This window comes from Urocampus carinirostris, chromosome 14 (assembly GCF_059441175.1).
Source record: "Urocampus carinirostris isolate Australia breed hairy pipefish chromosome 14, RoL_Ucar_1.0, whole genome shotgun sequence".
In the NCBI taxonomy this organism is placed as follows: domain Eukaryota; kingdom Metazoa; phylum Chordata; class Actinopteri; order Syngnathiformes; family Syngnathidae; genus Urocampus; species Urocampus carinirostris.
Genome location: NC_142362.1, coordinates 14,528,950 through 14,548,477, shown reverse-complemented (window position 1 = coordinate 14,548,477; position 19,528 = coordinate 14,528,950). Strand labels below are relative to the sequence as shown.

General features: G+C 39.9%; 1 protein-coding gene across 2 annotated transcripts in view; it reads right to left on the bottom strand.

Annotated features, from left to right (window-relative positions):
* LOC148352734 (uncharacterized) overlaps nt 1–19,528 on the bottom strand; it is an 87,953-nt gene that overhangs the window by 29,228 nt on the left and 39,197 nt on the right. The window contains exon 5 of one of the 2 annotated variants that reach the window (XM_088352839.1): nt 2,993–3,051. The exons of the other annotated variant lie outside the window; for it this stretch is intronic. The gene's annotated coding sequence lies outside the window, so the exon portion shown is untranslated. The remainder of the gene's footprint in view (nt 1–2,992; nt 3,052–19,528) is intronic. 2 annotated transcript variants of the gene reach the window in all.

Here is a 19,528-nt window from a genome sequence, read left to right as displayed (position 1 = left end):
CCTCTAAAAGAATTAATTTGAATGACATTGTACATGTATTTTTCCTTATTGTTTGAATCAATTGTCTTTCATATAAACAAAGTGCTTTACACCACGAGGGTTTGCTTTATAATACACACTGGGGCTTTAAGTCAAATTGTGTGTTGTAATAAGTGTGCAAAGGGTTTTCCAATATCACAAATTCCGAAACAGAATCTTGTGGTGAACAGGGGCTTCTCCCCGAAGATTAAGACGCATTGTAAAATATACAATATCATAACTGACGAGTGAAAACATGCCAAGGCTGGCGGGGCAGCAGTCACCACATCATCACTGATTTAACGAGCCCTCTTTCCCAAACAAATTCCGTTATAGGGAAATGTCTGCAGACGGAGCGAGAAGAAAGCCTCTCGATAGACTCTTGTAGATGCCATTCCCTATCACGCAATGCCTCTCAGTCATAAACACATGACAAATGGCGCCTTAATCATTTTTTACGAGCAGGGATGTGCAGGGGCAGCGCAGGGCCGGGGGGGGAGAGGGGGTTCGGCGAGCAGCGGGCGGGCCCCTGTTGCACAGAAGAGAGGCCTCGGCGCTAAAGTCTCCTCTGGAACATCACTGAGCGAGCGGGTCTTTGATCTCAACGTCGCAATTACGCCTGCACCCAAATGAGCGTGGAGTCGCCTCGGAGACAGACTTCAAACATGCACATGGATGCGTTCTCATACACATGCGCCATATAGGATTGGAGCCATGTGCTCCTCTCTACGCTAAATGATGTACCGTCTCCAGCAGAGAACCTGGGGATAAAAGCAGGCCTTGCTCCTCGTCTGATCCTTCCGTTAATGATGCTTTCCTAAAGCTAATACCACGCATTCTTCTCCAAACAAGGGCAGCTTGCAATGCGGCTTCTGGATGATGCTTGTTCAGATATGGGGACATTTTGGAGCTTCTTTAATATCTGACAAATTGCGAACTCCCTAAAAATTTCCAAGATACATTTGGACGGTTGCACATGCACTTGGCCAATCAGCATTTGGAAAAAAAAGCGCTGGAACCTGAGAGCACTTCGGTGGTGGATGATTTAAAACCAAAGTTGAATGGAAAATACAATTTCTGGTATTTGTGGGATATTGACTTTAAAAATCCATCAAACTAAGGGGGGCAACGAAGGACAGTTTTGTTAGATGACTAGTCACAAACTATTGAAATGATTAGTCGAATGATCAAACAACAATTAATCAACTAAAACAAATATGTGCATTTTGTAAAGTACATTTAGAGGTCAACTGCAAAGACTGTAAAAAAAAGTATTTTACAATTCTCAACAGTTTGAAATAAAACGGTTTTAAAAACAGAATTTAATTTCAAACACATTTGACGGGAACAGTCTGTCATAATGCTCAAGCTCCCTTTTATAGCGAAACATAACATATATAGCGAGGCGAGTCAGACTCAGTTTCGTTCAACTTTCCGGCATGCAGCGTTCGTGCATTCTCAAGTTATGCCATCATACACTGGGTTTGCGAGTAGCTTTTTTATCCGCTGTAGCCAGGCTAAAAAGCTACCAAACTTTAAAAGTTTTAGTAACCATACTTGATGCTGACGTCGTCATTTCTGTATGTGACAAGACAGAGACACTATTAGGCATGAGTGACTTCAGCAAATAGTCAAGTCAAGTCATGTTTATGTGTACAGCCCTTAATCACAAAGAGTCTCAAAGGGCTGCACAGACCACAGATTATTGCAAACTACAGACTATTGTTACAAACTATTATTACACCATCCCCTGATCTAAGACCTTCATGAGGGCAAGGAAAAACTCAAAAACCTCAACATGAGGAATATGAAGAAACCATGAGAAGATACTGTATTGTAATCATGTAAGATGCCTTGCATTCTCAGAAATCCGTGTCTGGCGACAGTAGTCGACAATGGAATTCATTGTCAACTATTTCTATGATCGAGTTTTGGCGACAACGTTGAACTACTCATTGCAGAATTAATCAGAATATAGCCTTATTTTGCAAACCCATTTAACTTTAACCTTTGCTAAAAAAACAAGCTTGAGTCAGAAATAAATTTAGGGTTTATATATATTTTTAAATTGGGACTACCTTGAACTATTATTTAAACCAATCAGCCAACTTCCTATGGTTTCCTTAAGAATAAAAAAACCAACAGATGTTTTCAAATGGTTTGATTTGGAAAAGCAAAGCTCACAAAAACGAAATAAATCCGTCTCAAAGGGAACTACAAAAGTATAGAAAGTTAAGGTACTGAAAAACAAATGATAAGTATTTTGACAATTAGTAATATGAAAAGTCTGTATCTATTTGATTGTTCTGTAAGCTTAAATTGATTGTTTATTAACATTTGGGAATAGACTCTTTCAGCCCTTTGTATTTCTAAGAATTACAGTATCTCTTTTTTTCTATGCTGTTTTCAAGTGAAAAATAGTTTTCACCTGTTTTACAGAAGAATTTTCTTTTATAAAAACTATTTGCTGTGACAGATAACGGGTGATTATGCTCCTATTAAGCATTTTTTCTTATTTGTACACCTTCTTTTTCTAGTGAAATATACATTTCTCCTAGTTTTTCAAGTAAAATAAGAAAAATAATTCAAATGAGCAATATTGATGTCTCTGATGACATATAGAAATTATCTTTTTAAAAATGATTTTCTTATTCTACCATCTATTCTAGATAAAAGCACATTTAAGGTAAATAAAATAAATTCTGCCAGTTAAATTTTAAAAGTAAAATTCCTTTTGGAAACTTCTAGACTTCTACAACTGATATATGGTATTCTTGCACTGCGAATCAGGACATAGCGCCTCTTTCTCTCCATCAGGTCAGGTTTGTATGCTAAGTTGATTTGGAAAATAAAACCTTACCTTGTGACGAAATTGATGAAATTTGTGTTGCATTATATAATCATTTTTGTTAATACATATCATCCAGTCATCTTAAGTAAGGTCTGTTCATGGGCAACAGAAAAATACACTTACAGAATGCAATGGAGAAGATGTGAAAACGCTGACGGCCTTTCGTTTCTCCAAAATGATACCTGAAAAATAAGAAACCCGTTTTAGAAATAATAATGATGATATGGTGAAGTGTGCATGAAGTAGAACAAGTTGTTGTCATTGGTTTCTTCATTTTCCTCATGTTGAGGTTGAGTTTTTCCTTGCCCTCATGAAGGTTTTAGATCAGGGGATAGTATAATAATAGTCTGTAGTTTGCAATGGTCTTTGCAGCCCTTTGAGACACTTTGTGATTAAGGGCTGTACATATAAACATGACTTGACTTGACCATTTCTGTGTGTTAGTTGTTGGTTTCAGTCAACTATTCCTCAAATGATACCTCAACTTTATAACGCGATCTCAAAAAACTAATGCTTTAAGTTCAATTAAATAAATGATCAAATAAATGAATTAAAACACATTCAAATGCAAACGTTTCCTTAAAAAGCCCAATGAATAAAATGAATGCCAGTCTTTCACGCAACAGGTAAAATTGGCTTATTTGCTTCATTCTGTGAATACCTTTTTTTTTTTTTTCCCCCATCACACATTAGAGCTGAGATTGCAATTTGTCTAGCTGTTTGCTTTGAATAGTCTGTAACCATATCATCATCTCAACTGTGCTTGTGGGGAGAAAAAAAAATCACACACGGGAGCTTGGCGACAGGCAAATGGCAGTCTGGCGTCTCTGCTCTAGACCGGCTGCCATTAGGGCTGAGAGCAAACGTTTATTGTACAATTAGGGCCAGCCAGATCTACCTGTAATCATCTCCATACAGGTGTGAGCCCCTCTCTGGACAAGGGAAGTGACTCATCACTTGTCAAACAACAACGCTTTGATGTCAACATTGTTCATCATGGCGTCCTGGAGACCCCTGCAGCTGTATACGGTGTTTAAAACACTGATTTATTGCATATCTCACACGGGAAGAAAAAAAGAAGAAAACATCCACAAACTCTTCTGACGGAAGCTCGCCGTTGCAAAATATGTGAATCATTTGATTTATGACTTCTTTACCGCCTCCCTCTGGCTGACGGGCACAAAGGGTTTCGTGTAAGCAGCGTTTTAACAACCACAGGTGAATGTCTGTGTTGTTATAATAAAAATGAACAAAGCAATTGGAAAGGGAAACTTTTGTAGTTAGGTAAACGTTACAAGATTGATGCTCAGGGCAAATTGATGATACCTGGTACAGTACATTTTCGCCCTACGTATGGAATACACAGTATTATTTGGGCTTAAGTAATAAGCCCATTCAAGTCACGTTGTACATTGGTTGGGCAAATTTTGGAGTGGCAGGCTGCCTTGGATTAGAATATTTGTCAGAGAGGCTGAACCAGGACGAAAAAAAATGTTATTGATTGTGTCAGGACCAGAACGGAAACAGGACCCAGTTGCGTTACGTTTCTCACAAGTTTTATTGAAGGGAAGAGGAAGGGCTGCGCCCACAATCCGGTGTTCGCTGGACGCAGGATGCAAGTCCCTCTCGTACTCGGATTGTGATACGAACACGGAAGTGGATCTTCCGTAGCGAGCTATGGCAGTGTCAGGGACGAAAAAACGGGTCGGGAGCCGGGACTGGAAGAGCAAGGCGTGATCGGGGTCGGAAGCGAGTCGTAAGCCAGAATGGGAGAGTAGACGTAATCGGGGACAAAAAGAGGTTGTAAGCCGGGACGGGAGAACAGACGTGGTCAGGAGCAAAATGGGTCGTAGCCGGGAGACAGTGGGAGTCAGAGTCGAAAAAGGCTTGCTTAGTATATATACTGAGGTTCGCAGACGGACTGACAACAGGGGACTGGCAGGACAGGGTTCAAATAGTGACAGGGAGCCAATCGGAACCCGCAGTGGGTGGCGCCAAATGAGCAGGCACCAGTGAGTCACATCAGTAATCATGACAGATTGGATTTTTTTGTATGTACCAGATAAAAGTTTCAAATCCGATCCCTCTGCAATTCATGAGGAAAACAGATAATAGGTAATGGAAAAAAAAAACACAATAAGAGCTAAGGTTGCATAGAAAATACATTTGAATAAAAGGTTTATTTTACAGAACATAATTAAATATTATGACATCTGATTTCGCCACAAAAATTATTGTATCAACAAACATTAAACCTGTTAACTACGACAGGGCACTAAAAGACCACTTGATATTTTTTTCAAAGGCCCAACAGTTACATATGCAGTCACATTTAGCAACAATTAAAACATGAGTAGGTAATTTTCTAATGTCACCATAAAAAAAAGTTCATTAATGTAATCACGATAGATTTCAAACTTATGGACAATTATCATCCAAAGCAATGACAAAAAAAGATTTGCAATGAGTGTTCCAAAGTTGGCAAATGAGCTGCCTTGAAAGTTCTGCGCTTCTCCTTTGTGTCCTTTTAGCACCAAACAATAAACATGATAACCAAAAGAGTGCACTCGAAGACCACTCTATATGTTTTTTCAAAAGCGGAACTGATACCGTATGTAGTATAATTTCATTGTAACTATGCATTTCCAAACATACTGTATTTTTAAGTATTTGACTGAATTAGTTTTTAGGTCTGTCTTATAGTCAGGAACACACAGTATAATTAGTCTTATATTTGGTTATAAATAGACAATTGATTTAGATAGTCACGGTTGCCATGGCGCCCAATTGGCCCCGTCCGTGTGGCACCAGCTACGGCTTGTTGACAGATTGGCTTTCGGTCTATTTAAGCTCAGTGCTCCCACTCTTCCTTGGTCAGTCCATCAATGAATCTCTTCCCCGCAAGACGAGGGTTTTGACTCGTCCTGTTTCCTGTTGGTTTTTCCTGTCCGGTATTGTTCCCGTTTATTTTGTCCTGTTTAATATCATTTTCCAGTTTGGTTCCAGTCTAGTTTGTCCTGTTTAATTTTGATATCCTGTTTTGATATCAATCATGTCTGTCCCGTTGTTTAATATCGGTTTCCAGTTTCGTTCCCGACTAGTCTGTTCTGTTTATTTTCGATATCCTGTCCTGTCTGGTATCGACCCCATCTGTCCAATATCTGCTCGGGCAATTGATATCGATCTCGTCGGCCTCTGGCTTCCTATCATTCCACGCCAGACTGCTGCCTAACGTGCATGACTCCCCATTTCCCGTAAAATAAAAGGTTTGCGTGAGAAACGACACACATTTGGGTCCTGATCCTGTTCCGATTCTTGACATAAATTGGTTTTAAAACACCCATAATTTAAGCAAAGACATACAATATGTCCCTTGTTTATACACTTCGTGTGATAATATTCATTTAAAAAATCAAAATGCGATAGAGCCTAATTAGATATATTTTTTCGTGAAAGCTGCTATATTTATTGGTAAAAAAATAGATACATGATAGAAAAAATAGCTAGTATACAAAGAAATGTAGCCAGCTAAATACAGGAAGCAACATTGGGGACAATGGTGCCATCAAAACAACCACAACATCAACAATTTAGTAGTACTTTTTAACCATTTCATAAACTAGAATGAGCAGCACAGCGGCGCAGTGGTTAGCGCGTGTGCGGCACAGTTCTAAGGTCTTGGGAACCTCCTGTGTGGGTTCAAATCCAGCTACCGGACTTCCTGTGCGGAGTTTGTATGTTCTCCCCGTGCTTGCGTGGGTTTCCTCCGGGCACTCCGGTTTCCTCCCACATTCCAAAGACATGCATTTCAAGTGGATTGGCCGGTCCAAATTGTCCCTAGGTGTGAATGAGCGATCGAGTTGTCTGTCCCTGTGTGCCCTGCGATTGGCTGGCAACCAGTTCAGGGTGTCCCCTGCCTACTGCCCGATGATTGCTGAGATGGGCTCAAGCACCCCCCGCGACCCTACTGAGGATAAGCGGTGCAGCTAATGATTAGATAAACTAGAATGATATGTTTGCTATTATCGTTTGATAGGCCGGACCAAAAAGCCTGATGGGCCATGTGTGGCCCGCGGGCTGTCGTTTGCTCAACCCTGGTACAGACAGAAGACGTGATTTAAAAGTGCAATACGTGAAAGTATAATATTAAACTGGTTTGAAATCAAACAAAATAAATCCAATAAACAAAATCTAGAGGCGTTCATTAAAATCTTTGAAAAGTGAAAATAATGTTTGTGAACTTGTCTGCTATTAAGTCTGCCACCCAACTTAAGTGTCAAAGTATATTCAAGCGTACTTTGAATACACTAGCTTGTGGGGCGAACGCGCCTTTGGATGTCAGTGACGCAAACATACACGGTTTTGTGTCATTTTGCAATCCACATTATAGACTAATTTAATTTATTGTCAAATTACTACAAATAAAAACCAAAACCAAAAGGCGGAGAGCAGGAGACTAAGCTATGTTAGCATTAGCCAAGTCAAGCGTTTTATGGTTTTAGAACAAAGGCAAATTATAGCATTGAATACATGCAATTACGTAATGATTATGGTACAAGCACATTCGAAAAAACAAATATTTCTTTTATTGATCATCTTTGGACAAAGTCTTTGTAGTCTGAGGGGATTTCCGAGCTACCAAGTGTCACTTGCAAACCATGCCACCAATGCTACAGTTGTGAGAAACATGTGGCACCAAAACCCAATACAGTATGTGCAATGTACTAGTCTCGAGAATAGTCCCTCCCCTACTTTTGTGATTTACGGAGCATCACCAGATGGTATTAATGACTATTTGCTTTGAACATACTTATATTTGCCGTTTTGATATTTAGGGCCTTCACTCTCTTTGATATTGTATGGAATTGAGAAAATGTTGTTGGAAAATGGGGACCATATGCTAGATGTGCCTAATGAAGTTTTGCAGGCTGTTAAAAATTTCTGAGGAAGGATGTTGTTTTGGGGTATATAAGTGACACTGACCTTAGAGCATATTAGCAAACATTCACTAATGAACTAACAAATGAATGCTTGCTCGTAATTTAAAATATACAAGTGTATGAAAGTGTTTTAATAGTGTGGGAAAGTGTTTTAGGAATGCATGTGTGAGAATTAAAAAAATAAATTGTTTCGAAAAAAGCATTTGGGGAACATGTACAGGGTTTTAGCAGTATGCATGGCAGCATTTCAGTAGTGTGTTGTGAGAAGCATTGTTGGGAATATGTCAGGACCAGAACAGAGACAGGACCCACTTGCGTACGTTTCTCTCAGTTTTATTGGGAAGAATGGAAAGGATTGCACACACGATCCGGTGATCGCTGGACGCGGGGAGCAGGTCGCTCTGAACGCGGAATAGGTACTTCCGTGGTGAGCGATGGTGGTGCCGGGAGCGGAAAAAACAGGTCAGTAGCTGGGACAGGAGAGCAAAAAACGTGGTCGAGATCAAGAAATGGGTCGAAGCCGGGAAACAGACGGGAGCCATAACAGGAGTGAGTCAGGGTTGAAAAGCTTGCCTAGAGTAAACTGAGGTTCACAGACAGACTGACAACAGGTAACAGAAAGGAGTGGATTTAAATAGGGACAGGGAGCCAATCAGAGTCCGAGGCAGTTGGCGCGAAAGGAGCGGGCACAGGTGCCTCACATCAGTAATCATGACAAAATAACGGTGTTATTTTTTCAGTAACGTTGTAATCTAACTTATTACTTTTTCCGCCGTTACAACGCCGTTGTCGTTTTTGACCGTCAAAAGCTGGACGTTACTTTGGCTGCAGAACGCCAACGGTGACGTGTCCCCCGCACACCTGATGCTCGTTTTTTTTCCTCCTCCGAATTCCTTACGTCACATCTTTTGAGATTATGTCACCATTCAATACGTATAGCGACTACCATATAGTTAGATAGCAATTACAAATACAGTATTTACTAATACCCCGAAAGAAAAGGCGATTGAGGGCTGCATCGCAACCGATTCATGTCGTTCACCAATGAAACGTCTCTATGAGCTGGCTCTTGGAAGTGGGCGCCGAGTACCCATCAGTCGAGAGCCGGTTTGAGACGCTATTTTTTTCTTGTGATTGGTCAAAATGCATTTTTTCAGGGATTCTGTGCTGTTGACTTTGAGTTTGTTGGGTATTAAAAAGGTTAAAATTGTTTTGTTTTTTAATCTTTTTCTTCGTACATTTATAAATATTTTAATTCATGTTTCCTGTGTTTTTCTGTGTTAACGTTTAAGTGTTCTTTTTTTCCCTTTTTAAGTCATTTATGATATTAAATGGCAAATGGTAACAAATTATCTCATCTCATCTCATTAGCTACACCGCTTATCCTCAGTAGGGTCGCGGGGGTGCTGGAGCCCATCCCAGCAATCATCGGGCAGTGGGCTGGGGACACCCTGAACTGGTTGCCAGCCAATGGCAGGGCACATGGGGACAGACAACTCACTCGCTCATTCACACCTAGGGACAATTTGGACTGGCCAATTCACCTGAAATGCATGTTTTTGGAATGTGGGAGGAAACCGGAGTGCCCGGAGGAAACCCACGCAAGCACGGGGAGAACATACAAACTCCGCACAGGAAGTCTGGAGCTGGATTTGAACCCACACAGGAGAATCCCAAGACATGAACTGTGCCGCACATGCGCTAACCACTGCGCCGCCGTGCTGCCCGGTAACAAATTAATTAAAACAAAAAAAAGAACCCGAAGAGCCATTTGGAGCCAAAAAAGCTGGTTCTCTAAAAAGAATCGGAATTCCCATCCGTACAACGGACCATTCAAGTTGAAGTTAATAAACTCTATTCATATTGTTACTGCTGATAGTTATTGTATTGAATTGTTTATTTTTGTTGCATTTCAAGTGTAGGATAAAGCTGTGGCGGGTGATGTGCAATATTTCAACATTTTTAAACACAACTACCAGACTGTTCTTCTCTATTCAACCAAATGCTGCTTAGAAAATATCAAATTCTTTGACATACAACTTAGTTTTAAAATAACGGAAATAGTTACTTTACCGGGTAACAAGTTACTTTTACTATAGAGTAACTCAGTTACTTTTTGGAAAAAGTAGTGAGTAACTGTAACCAATAACTTTTTTAAAGTAACTTGCCCAACACTAGTGAGAAGGCTTCTTCACTAGTATGAAAGTTAATTGATATTGTCTGCTACAGAAGAGTGAAAGGTAGAATTGTTCATTTCAATGGGAAGTGAGTTTTTTTCAGTTTACTAGTGTGTGCTGACCACACTGTAAAAAGTAATTTGTCTCTGTAGTTAGTGTGAGAGTCTTTCTTTAGTCAATATAAGAGTAATTCAATATTATGTGACAGCATTTGCATGTGTGTGTACATTGTCTCGGGCAAGGCACATGAATGCAACCAGTATTTCACTTGTGTGGGAGCATTTCAGTGGTCACGGAAAATATCTAAGTTTCATTAGTGTGTGTTTATTAGCAAAAAATGTTGTTTGTGCAAAAAGAGGAAAGGCTGTAGTGTGTTTGAAAGCTCTTCTCCCATTGATATGAGCATGATTCAGTATTTTGTGAGGACAGTAAATGTGATTAAAAATGAAAGTGTCTAATAGCAATGCAGAAGGCAGTGGGATCATTTAATTTTCAGCAGTACGTTGTCGACAAATTAAACGTCTGTGGTGTGGTGTGAAGGCGCTTCTTTAATCATTATAAGAGTACTTCAGCATTGTGCGTGTTGCATTAATTTGAATAATTGAAAATTCGGTGTTATCAGTGCACAATGAGAGCCTTTGAGTTTCATTAGTATGTGTTGTCCAAGAGCAAAAATATTAGCAATAAATGTAGTTTGTGCAAGGGGAAATTCAGTACTGTGTTTGAAAACACTTCTTTCATCGATATAAGTTGAATTCAGTATTGTGTCAGAGGCGTGTGTGTGATTACAACTTACAGTGTCTCAGACCATTGCATTAGGAAGTGTGAGCATTTAATTTTCAGCAGTAAGTGGTAGACGAATTGAATTGTATGACCAAAAAAGGTGAGTGGGTTAGAGCAATTCAGCATTGTGTGAGAGTGCTGCATTACTTAGAATGAATTAAAAAAGAAAGAGAAAGAGAAAGAGAAAGAGAAAGAGAAAGAGAAAGAGAAAGAGAAAGAGAGAAAGAGAGAGAGAGAGAGAGAGAGATACTTTATTCATCCCCGAAGGGAAATTGTCAGTATAGTGAGAATGAGTGGATTTCACTAATGTGTGAGGGAATCTTAGTTCCAGGAGAGGATTTAGGATTATCAGTGATTGCTAATTCTACCTTTCACCTCTGCTGGTTTCCTGACTACTTGAGTCAGCTAGGAGTGTAAAACAAGCAGAAATGGGCAATTGTCTATGCAAATATAGACTAAATATGACAAATACATGCACACACATACATCCACTTTAAGCGCACGTACAACGACAAAAAGGCTCAGGGACATTCTCAGGGTCATTACCACCCTAAATGAGTGCACAAAACTAAAAAACATACCTATCGATTGTTTTCCCCTCTTTCATAGCTTCTAAATTATATTGTAAGAAACTGTAAAAATGTATACCTTATGACTTATTCTGAGGTTTTTGTTGCTGTTAGACGTTAATGCAGAGAAGAGACACTCCCAAAAGTATGGTTGAGTGTGATATCAATACGTCTTATAAAGATGAATCTGGATGTCTGCATTTAGCTCATCCACTTCATTAGGGTTTTTCTTTTCCTTTTTTTTAAATGAAATTCTTTGCAAAAGGCTAGGCAAAAAAAGTGAGGGGAAATCATTTTGTTGAGTCGCTGTAGTTTGTATTCTTCTTTGTGCCTTCTAGCACTGATATTCGAAACCAAACCAAACCATATAGAAATAACTAGTGGTCAAATATTACAATTGGACCTTTAAGAGGGGTGTCCGCAACTTCAAAATATTGCACTGGCTGACGCCATCTTCTGACTGAAATCATCATTGCAGCTCCTTTTGTTGTGCGTGCAGGTATGTTAAATTCTTAGACGTGCTCAAATAAGCCCTTTTTTTAAAAAATATTTTTGAGAGTTTGGGTCAGAATTTGTATTGTATTTCGCCATTTTCATCATAAAATAAAAGAAAACCGCCACAAGGCATGTGAAACAACTCTCCTCAAGTCATGATTAATTTGAAACTTTTTAAGGACACCTTGAACAATTCCAACTGGCAGCATACTCATTTTGACTGCCAGTTCTAGGACTTTAATTTAAAAATTACTGGTAGCATATCCTGTACCTAGGATGCAGTAACTGGCCGGTTCTGGCAGCACGCTGCCCGTTTGCCACGACTGCAATCGACCATTCGTCGAATAAAAAGCGCGGCACTTAGGAGCGGACTCAAGTCTGCTTCTTGACAGAATGTGGAGGCGGAAAAGGGAGGAGAATGGGAGGACCCCGAATAGAAAAGTTGCTGTAAAGAAATAGAGCCCATTATTGTCGATCCGGATCACAGAAATTAGCCCGACGCGTTTTTATTGTTCCTGTCAACTTGACCTGCCTCTTCATATGAAAACTCCTCCACCCTGGAAACACTCCCCTTGCCTCCTTTTCCCTCCCCGAACCCTTAGCGTACTTCACAATCACACTGCCTTTTGAAAAAAAAAAAACAGATAGAAAAAAACCTTGCCAGAGCCTCAATTACACAATGGCAGCAAAAAGCTCCACACGCTGACCCCCAGCCAGCTGCATTCACTCGGGCCGCATCTCTCTCTGCAGGAATTCTAAAGGCCTTTTAGTCAGGCGGCCAGAGTGCAGCCAGCGGGAGCGGTGCACGGGAAGACACTCCGCCTGACCGCCCGGCCCAAGTCTTCACAGAAAGATTAATCATGTGTGAAATGGAAACAGCAAACGGCGACTGACACGCTCTGAACTGGCTCCGGGTTTCCCTCATCAGTGCGGCGCTCCTCTAACAGGCAGGTGTTAATAAAAGGCAAGCCGGTCCGCAGGGTCAAACGCAAACGTTCGCCACCGCTGAGCACCCCCAACGGGTTGCCTTACCATTATTGTTGTTTGTGTGACCATTCGTACGAACAAAAGCCATGGAAACGTCTTCCTGCAAACACCACTGCAGTATCGTTAGTGAGAACGGATAATATGTAGATGGAAATATACCAGAGTTTGACTCAATGCTGCTGGAGTATTACGAGTTTCTTATGAGAGAAATTTGCATTCCGTTTTGAGGATTTTGCCATTCATGGTTTGCACACATTTTTCCGAGCCAAATTCAAGCACTTTTAAGGACTTTCAAAGTCTCCATAACCACTAAAAGAAGAAATAATATATAATATATCCATCTAGTATCTGCACCACTTATCATTACTAGGATTGCAGGGGCATTGGAGCCCATCCCAGCCATCTCCAGGCAGAGGGCAGGGGACATCCTGAACTAGTTGCCAGCCAATCGTAAGGCACAGAGAAACGGACAACTCCCTCGCTTATAAACACCTATGGACAATTTGAATCGTACGATTAACCTGACATGCACGTTTTTTGGAATGTGGGAGGAAACCAGAGTGCCTGGAGGAAACCCACACAAACACGGGGAGAACATGTAAACTCCACACAGGAAGGCTGGTAGCTGGATTTTATCCAATGACCTCAGACCAGTGACGTGGACGCGCTAAACACTCAGCTGCCGTGTCGCCTAATACATTATAATATTGTTAATAACGATAATTATTTATTGCCATTATTCTTATCATTATTATTGATCCCATTTACACTAAAAATGTAATTGAGGAGGGTGCACGCCAAAGAAAGTCAATTCTTCTAAAGTTAATTTTAATGTGTAGTTTATTGAGTTAAACTGCCAAGAATTTCAAGCATTTCCAAGCACTTCACCCAAAACTCAAGCACTTTTTAAACCTTACAAACACAACATCAAAATTCATGCATTTTTAATAATTTCAAGCACCCGCACAACACTAAATAAATTCAAAGACTGTCAGTGACATGCGGTAAGGTTCCTTTCGGGTTAGGCATATTCCAGATTTACAAATAAATGAACCTACATTTTATTCAAAGAAAAAAAGCAATGTATAAACTGCAGCATAGAAAATAACTTTTGTCTTACCTTAACTTTTTAATTCTATGTCTATGAGGTACTCCTTTTGAATGAAAGCATCAATAGATAGGTAATCCTCCGTTATGAAAAATGTCAATACAATGAGAAAAAAAGTACTGGATTCCTTGACTTGCTGTTATTATTGTTAGGTTCCCTTAAGAAAAAGTCTGCTCTAATAAAAATTAAAAAATTAAAAAAAGGGTGAGACACTACTCAGAATTTTACTTTTTGCAGGTGGTTCTGATCCCCATTAAACGTGAACACAGAGGGATCTCTGTACCACTGTATTATTATAAACAGTTTTGAATAATAATTTGACCTAATTCTTTTAATTTAAAAATGTATTAATTGGCAAAATAACTTGAAGCTAGAATAACGTATTACTCGAATTTCATACATACATTACTATATTACAAAAGGGTTCCTATTGTTAGAGGGATCAGGAACCTATGGCTCGCGACCCATATTTGGCCCGTTTCATGAGTACATGTGGCTCAGAGATAAAATGGGACTTGTGCAAGATTTATTGAATTGCTTCCTGCCAAGACAATTGTCATAAAAGGGAATCATAGACAGTACTGATGCTTGTGAGTCTCATTTCAGTATATGTAGGGCACAAATTTGACTAGTTTAGAGTCAGGGGGTCACATTAGCTGACCCGGTTTTGGCTGTAAATCATTAAAAGATCCTTTATATGGAAGTTCATTAAACAATTATGATTCACTGTTGAGACACTTTATGGTGAGAACTCCAATAACGAACTTTAACCCTAAACAAACGTTTTACCCAGTAGTTCTAGCAAAGCACGTAGAGCGATTTGTGTGAGTGGTAAAAATGGGCGCAGCTATCCACAAAACAGCACGCACTTTCTCCTTTGCCCAGCAATGAAGGTAAATACGTTGGTATCCTCGTTTTACAAATTAACTTTACTTTCACCTTGTTTTGAAACCATTATTTAGGACAAAAATGAGCCTCAACACTCTTAAATGACAGAGAGGGAGTCAAGTTTTAAGTGGTATATTTTTTGGGAGTGAAGACACAGGCTTTGGCCTTATTACTATATCATAGATTTTACGAAACCATCAAACGAACAACAGTGAAATAAAATGTGCTGAATAAATTGCTTTTGTCTGGAGAGCGGGTTTAGTGGGTTAGTTGAATTTTGTCTTAAAATACAGGGTGTCTCAAAAACATTTACACAGGCGTTATCAGCGTTGTCTGGACAATAATGCCCATCACTTTGAACATTTGCGAACATGATTTTTCAATTACATTTGTCTCATGTATTCGATGCTATCACTTCACTCTATGTTCATAAATAAAGGTTTTCTCGTCATTCTAAGAGTGAGTACATTTTTTGAGACACCCTGTAAATGATGTGGCTCTCCCACTAGAAAAAAACATCTAAATATTTTTACTTTTAAGTCTCTTTGGCTCAAAAAGGTTTCTGACCCCTGGTTGAGTATGTGGAAAAGCTTTTTAATATCGATATACATTTAGATTTTTATTTCTTCTCTTTTTTGCTTTCTTGTTGCATTTCCAAGACGAGGCATAAACATGCATTTAATGGCGACATAAACATGCAAATACGCGACTGTGGCAGCTGAGAGAGGCTAACAGAGCCAGCCGGGAGAAACAATCACGTTCCGTCTTAAAAGCCTGGCACAGCCTTTGATAGGCGCCATTCTTCCCTGCCGTCTTAAGAGGTCTTCCATAGATTTGACTTGCCTCGAGCAACCTTTGACGAGTAATGTAGATCATTTTTATTCATTGCCAAAAATTGTCAGCAATTACGCGCGCAAAGCGGCCACCTGCCTGGGCTGAATGGCTCCTGTTAGAGGGGCTGTTGGGGGGAGGAGCGGCAAAGGGGAGTCTTGGTGGGGGTGGGCTCTGCGGCAGGTGAAATGGCCCCTCTCGTTAGTGTAATGAGTGGTCCGAGCCTCGGAGTGGCGGGGGCACGTCGCTCCCACTGAAATGCCACATCCCCCTTCTTAAGTGCATCGTGGGGCATTTACAGTCAAATAGCAGCTCCAATTCAGTCTTTACCATTTTTGCAAACCTTGCCCCATTTTTCTTAACTCATTCAATACCAGAACGTATAAATACGTTTGCAGAATTATGTCCCTGAGTTTGAAAGCGTAAAAACATGTTTTATTTGTTTTATTTTAAATGAAATGAAATGAACTGCATTTATATAGCACTTTTCAAGTCAAGACTTCCCAAAGCGCTTTACAGTGTGCTTCACATTTCCCAATAGCGGCCATGCAGCCATGTAAGGCGCTAACCTGCTTATTGGGGGCATTAGGGATTCAGTGTCTTGCCCAAGGACACTTCGACATGTAACACGGAGGAGCCGGGATTCGAACTGCGATCTCTTGATCCCAAAACGAGCGCTCTACCTCCTGAGCCACTGCCGCCCTAAAAAACAAAAAGGTATGGCGCGATTCATCGGTAAGTATCAAGCCTCTGGGAATTATTTCCGTAAAATAATTCACCATTATACGGCAGGAGTGGCTTTGATCAGAACTTTGTCCATGCATCAAGGACGCCCCCACTTTCTAGTGTTGCTTCCGGTATCAGGCAATTGAAAGTGTGAAGGCAGCCCGTGGCGAGTAAGCATAGTGAAGCAGTTTGGTGAGAGTTGCGAGATATTGCTTAGTACAGACAGTTTACAATTCAACAGAGCTTCTTTAAAAAAAAGCTGACAAAGCCCCTTTGTCATTATCAGGGCAAGGAGGGATGACGTTTTGTGAACGCCCACAGGAACGCGACCACCATTGTGATTAATGTCCTGTGACCACCTTTTTGGAAACAACAGGTCATGAAAGGTTCTTACAAAGTTAATGCATTGTTTATGCATAAGTTCAGTGTTCTTGCATTAACAGTGCATTTGTTTTTATAGAAAGCATTGCTTAGAAATGCAATGTATCACAAATGCAAAAAAACGCACAGAAGTGAAAGTTGTGTTTGAAATAAATTGTTTAACAATGACCTGTTTTCTTCAGAAGTTTTCTTGGAAGCGAGTATTTTCAAGAAACATAGCCATCTTCAACTGTTGTTTATTAAACAGTGGTAGGCTAGAAACAATGTCTAATGAAAAATGAGGGTTGAAGCTTTCTTTTGATGTGTCCTATGCCTGTATAGCTACAGAACCAATTTTTTTCTGTGGGCCTGCAGTAATGAGTCTGGCACAGGCTCTTCTCATTTGAGTGAAACAACTGGCATTGAGTGAGTTAAAGTTTGGCCAATGCATTTTCACATTTGATTTTATTTTTGCAGGAAAGATCACAACTTGAATAAAATCAACTTCTATCATTAAATGTATTTTTTTGTCTATGATTAAATTTGTTCTTGGTTCAAACTAAGCATTGTAAGTGACAAACATTATTGAATACGTGCGACCATGATAAAAATAATTCGCATTCGTTTCGATACATGGAATGATCAGCTAGGTGCTCGATTTCTGTGAATTTCAACATGATTGACAACTTGGCTTGTAGCTTGAAAGAGGCTTTGTGCTTTCCTAATTTAGAGTGCCTTGTGCTTTTTTAAAATGTTTTTATAAATCTTGCAACAATATATATATATATATATATATATATATATATATATATATATATAACATATAAAACATAATAATATATTCCAGCCACTGGAGGAATTGGTCAAATATGTTTATGCTAAAATGTGAAGATAAGATATCAAAATGATAGAGAAATTGACAAGAAATCAAACTGTAAGATTAATCAACAACCATATTACTGGTAGTAATCAAGTACTCTTTGTCTAACTTAAAATTGTAATGTAAGACATCTTAACCGCTATTATTTTCAGGTTTCTGCATCATGTCTTTGGGGTTTGACTTGAAAACATATGCTTTTACTTTTTTTAAATAATAAAAAAAAATTAAGACTGTACACTGTAATCCTTCTTTCATCATTGATAATGGGGACCAGAAACCCCCGGAAAATCCCAAAATTCAAACCCCCTGCTCCTTATCATGCGCTCTGCCGGCCCCGCTCGCAGCAACAGTCAACCAGGGATACCGGACTGCTGCTCATTTTAGGTGAAAAAAAAACGGAAAAAAGACCCACTACACATGACACAAATTTGCGCTCTCAGGCCCCAGCTGTCAGCAATGTCGTCTGGGGATAATGAATTGCGGCCAGAACAGTGCAGTTAATTTTAGGTGGGCCACAATGACACACTTAGCAGGCTGAACCGAGCCCCTGCTCTCAGCAATAGTGACCAAGATACTGGATCATGCCCACACCCTCACATTTCGTCATTCTTCCTGACAAAAGTGCCCTCTGCCATTCCTTGCTTGAGGCAATATGGAATTGGTAATAAAGGATCGCAGCCGCATGAGTGCACTTTTTGGTGGCAAAAAAGTAGTGCCAGGCCCGACAAAAATGCTCCCGCTCGGAGAAATATGAGATCAAGGATAATGGATCACGGATTATTTTTCCCCGCAGTTCACTGAGGTTGCAAAGTATGTAGCGCGAAGTAGCAAGGGGTACTTAATTCTAGGTTGATGTATTTTTTAAAAGGGAAAGTAAGTATTATTTGACTACTAGATGTTGCTGTATTGTGTAGTGTAGTGCAGGGTTTTTCAACCCTTTTTTAACCAAGGTATGCTTTTATTAATGAAAAAGTTTCGAGGCACACCGTCGAAAATGTTTGAAAATGAAGTTATGTCAAATATTTCACTTTACTACCTCATAAGCAGATTATTAGCATATAAAAAGAAGAAAATTATACTTAAAACAAAAAAGAATGATGTGCTTTACTTATGTTTTTATTTTAAACCGCTTTGTTAAACAAATTATTAAATGTACTGTGCTACCTCATGAGCAGATAATTAGTATATAAAAAGTATATAAAAATCTACTGCCACATACTGATATGGATGACTATTACAGTTCCTCGTCTAAAGATAGCAAAGATAACGAAAAATAGCCTGATTTTTTTGGAAAGATAAAATTCCACCAGCACACTAAAAAAGGTCCCACGGCACACTAGTGTGCCCCGGCACACTGGTTGAAAATCACTGGTGTAGTGCATACGGCAATGATTTTCCAGGCTGTGTTGATGACTATTATACTTTGATGTTTTTGTTATCTTATATCTAAAAAATGGCGGAACAGAACACTCTTAAATTTAGAAGATGATTATTTTGGCTTCACGTGGACTTTAAGGGTGTCAGTGTTCTGCAAAATTTGGGTGCGCCGTGGCCAAACTCGACACCTGCCGTCCTGGCTTAAGCGGTTGCGTGTTCACTGATGTGTTACTTTAGATGAAAAGGAGCTGTGTGGAAACACTTTCATTAGGCCAGAGCGCTGACCCCAGGTCGGTTGCTGAATAAGTAACTCTCTATTAGTGATTTCTACAGCGCCACACTCCTGACCCCTGATCGCTTTCAATCTCAGGAAGGGAGAAAATGGTGAGAAGGGGGGGACGAAGGGGGAGACCTATTGCTTGGAGATTAAGAAAAACACACGTTTTTTTTCCCTTCTTTTTTTGCCATGTGTGTGGGAGGGTGATTATTTGTGCTGCTAGGAGGGGGGGAGCTGGCTGCCGGTGGGGGGTGCCAAGAT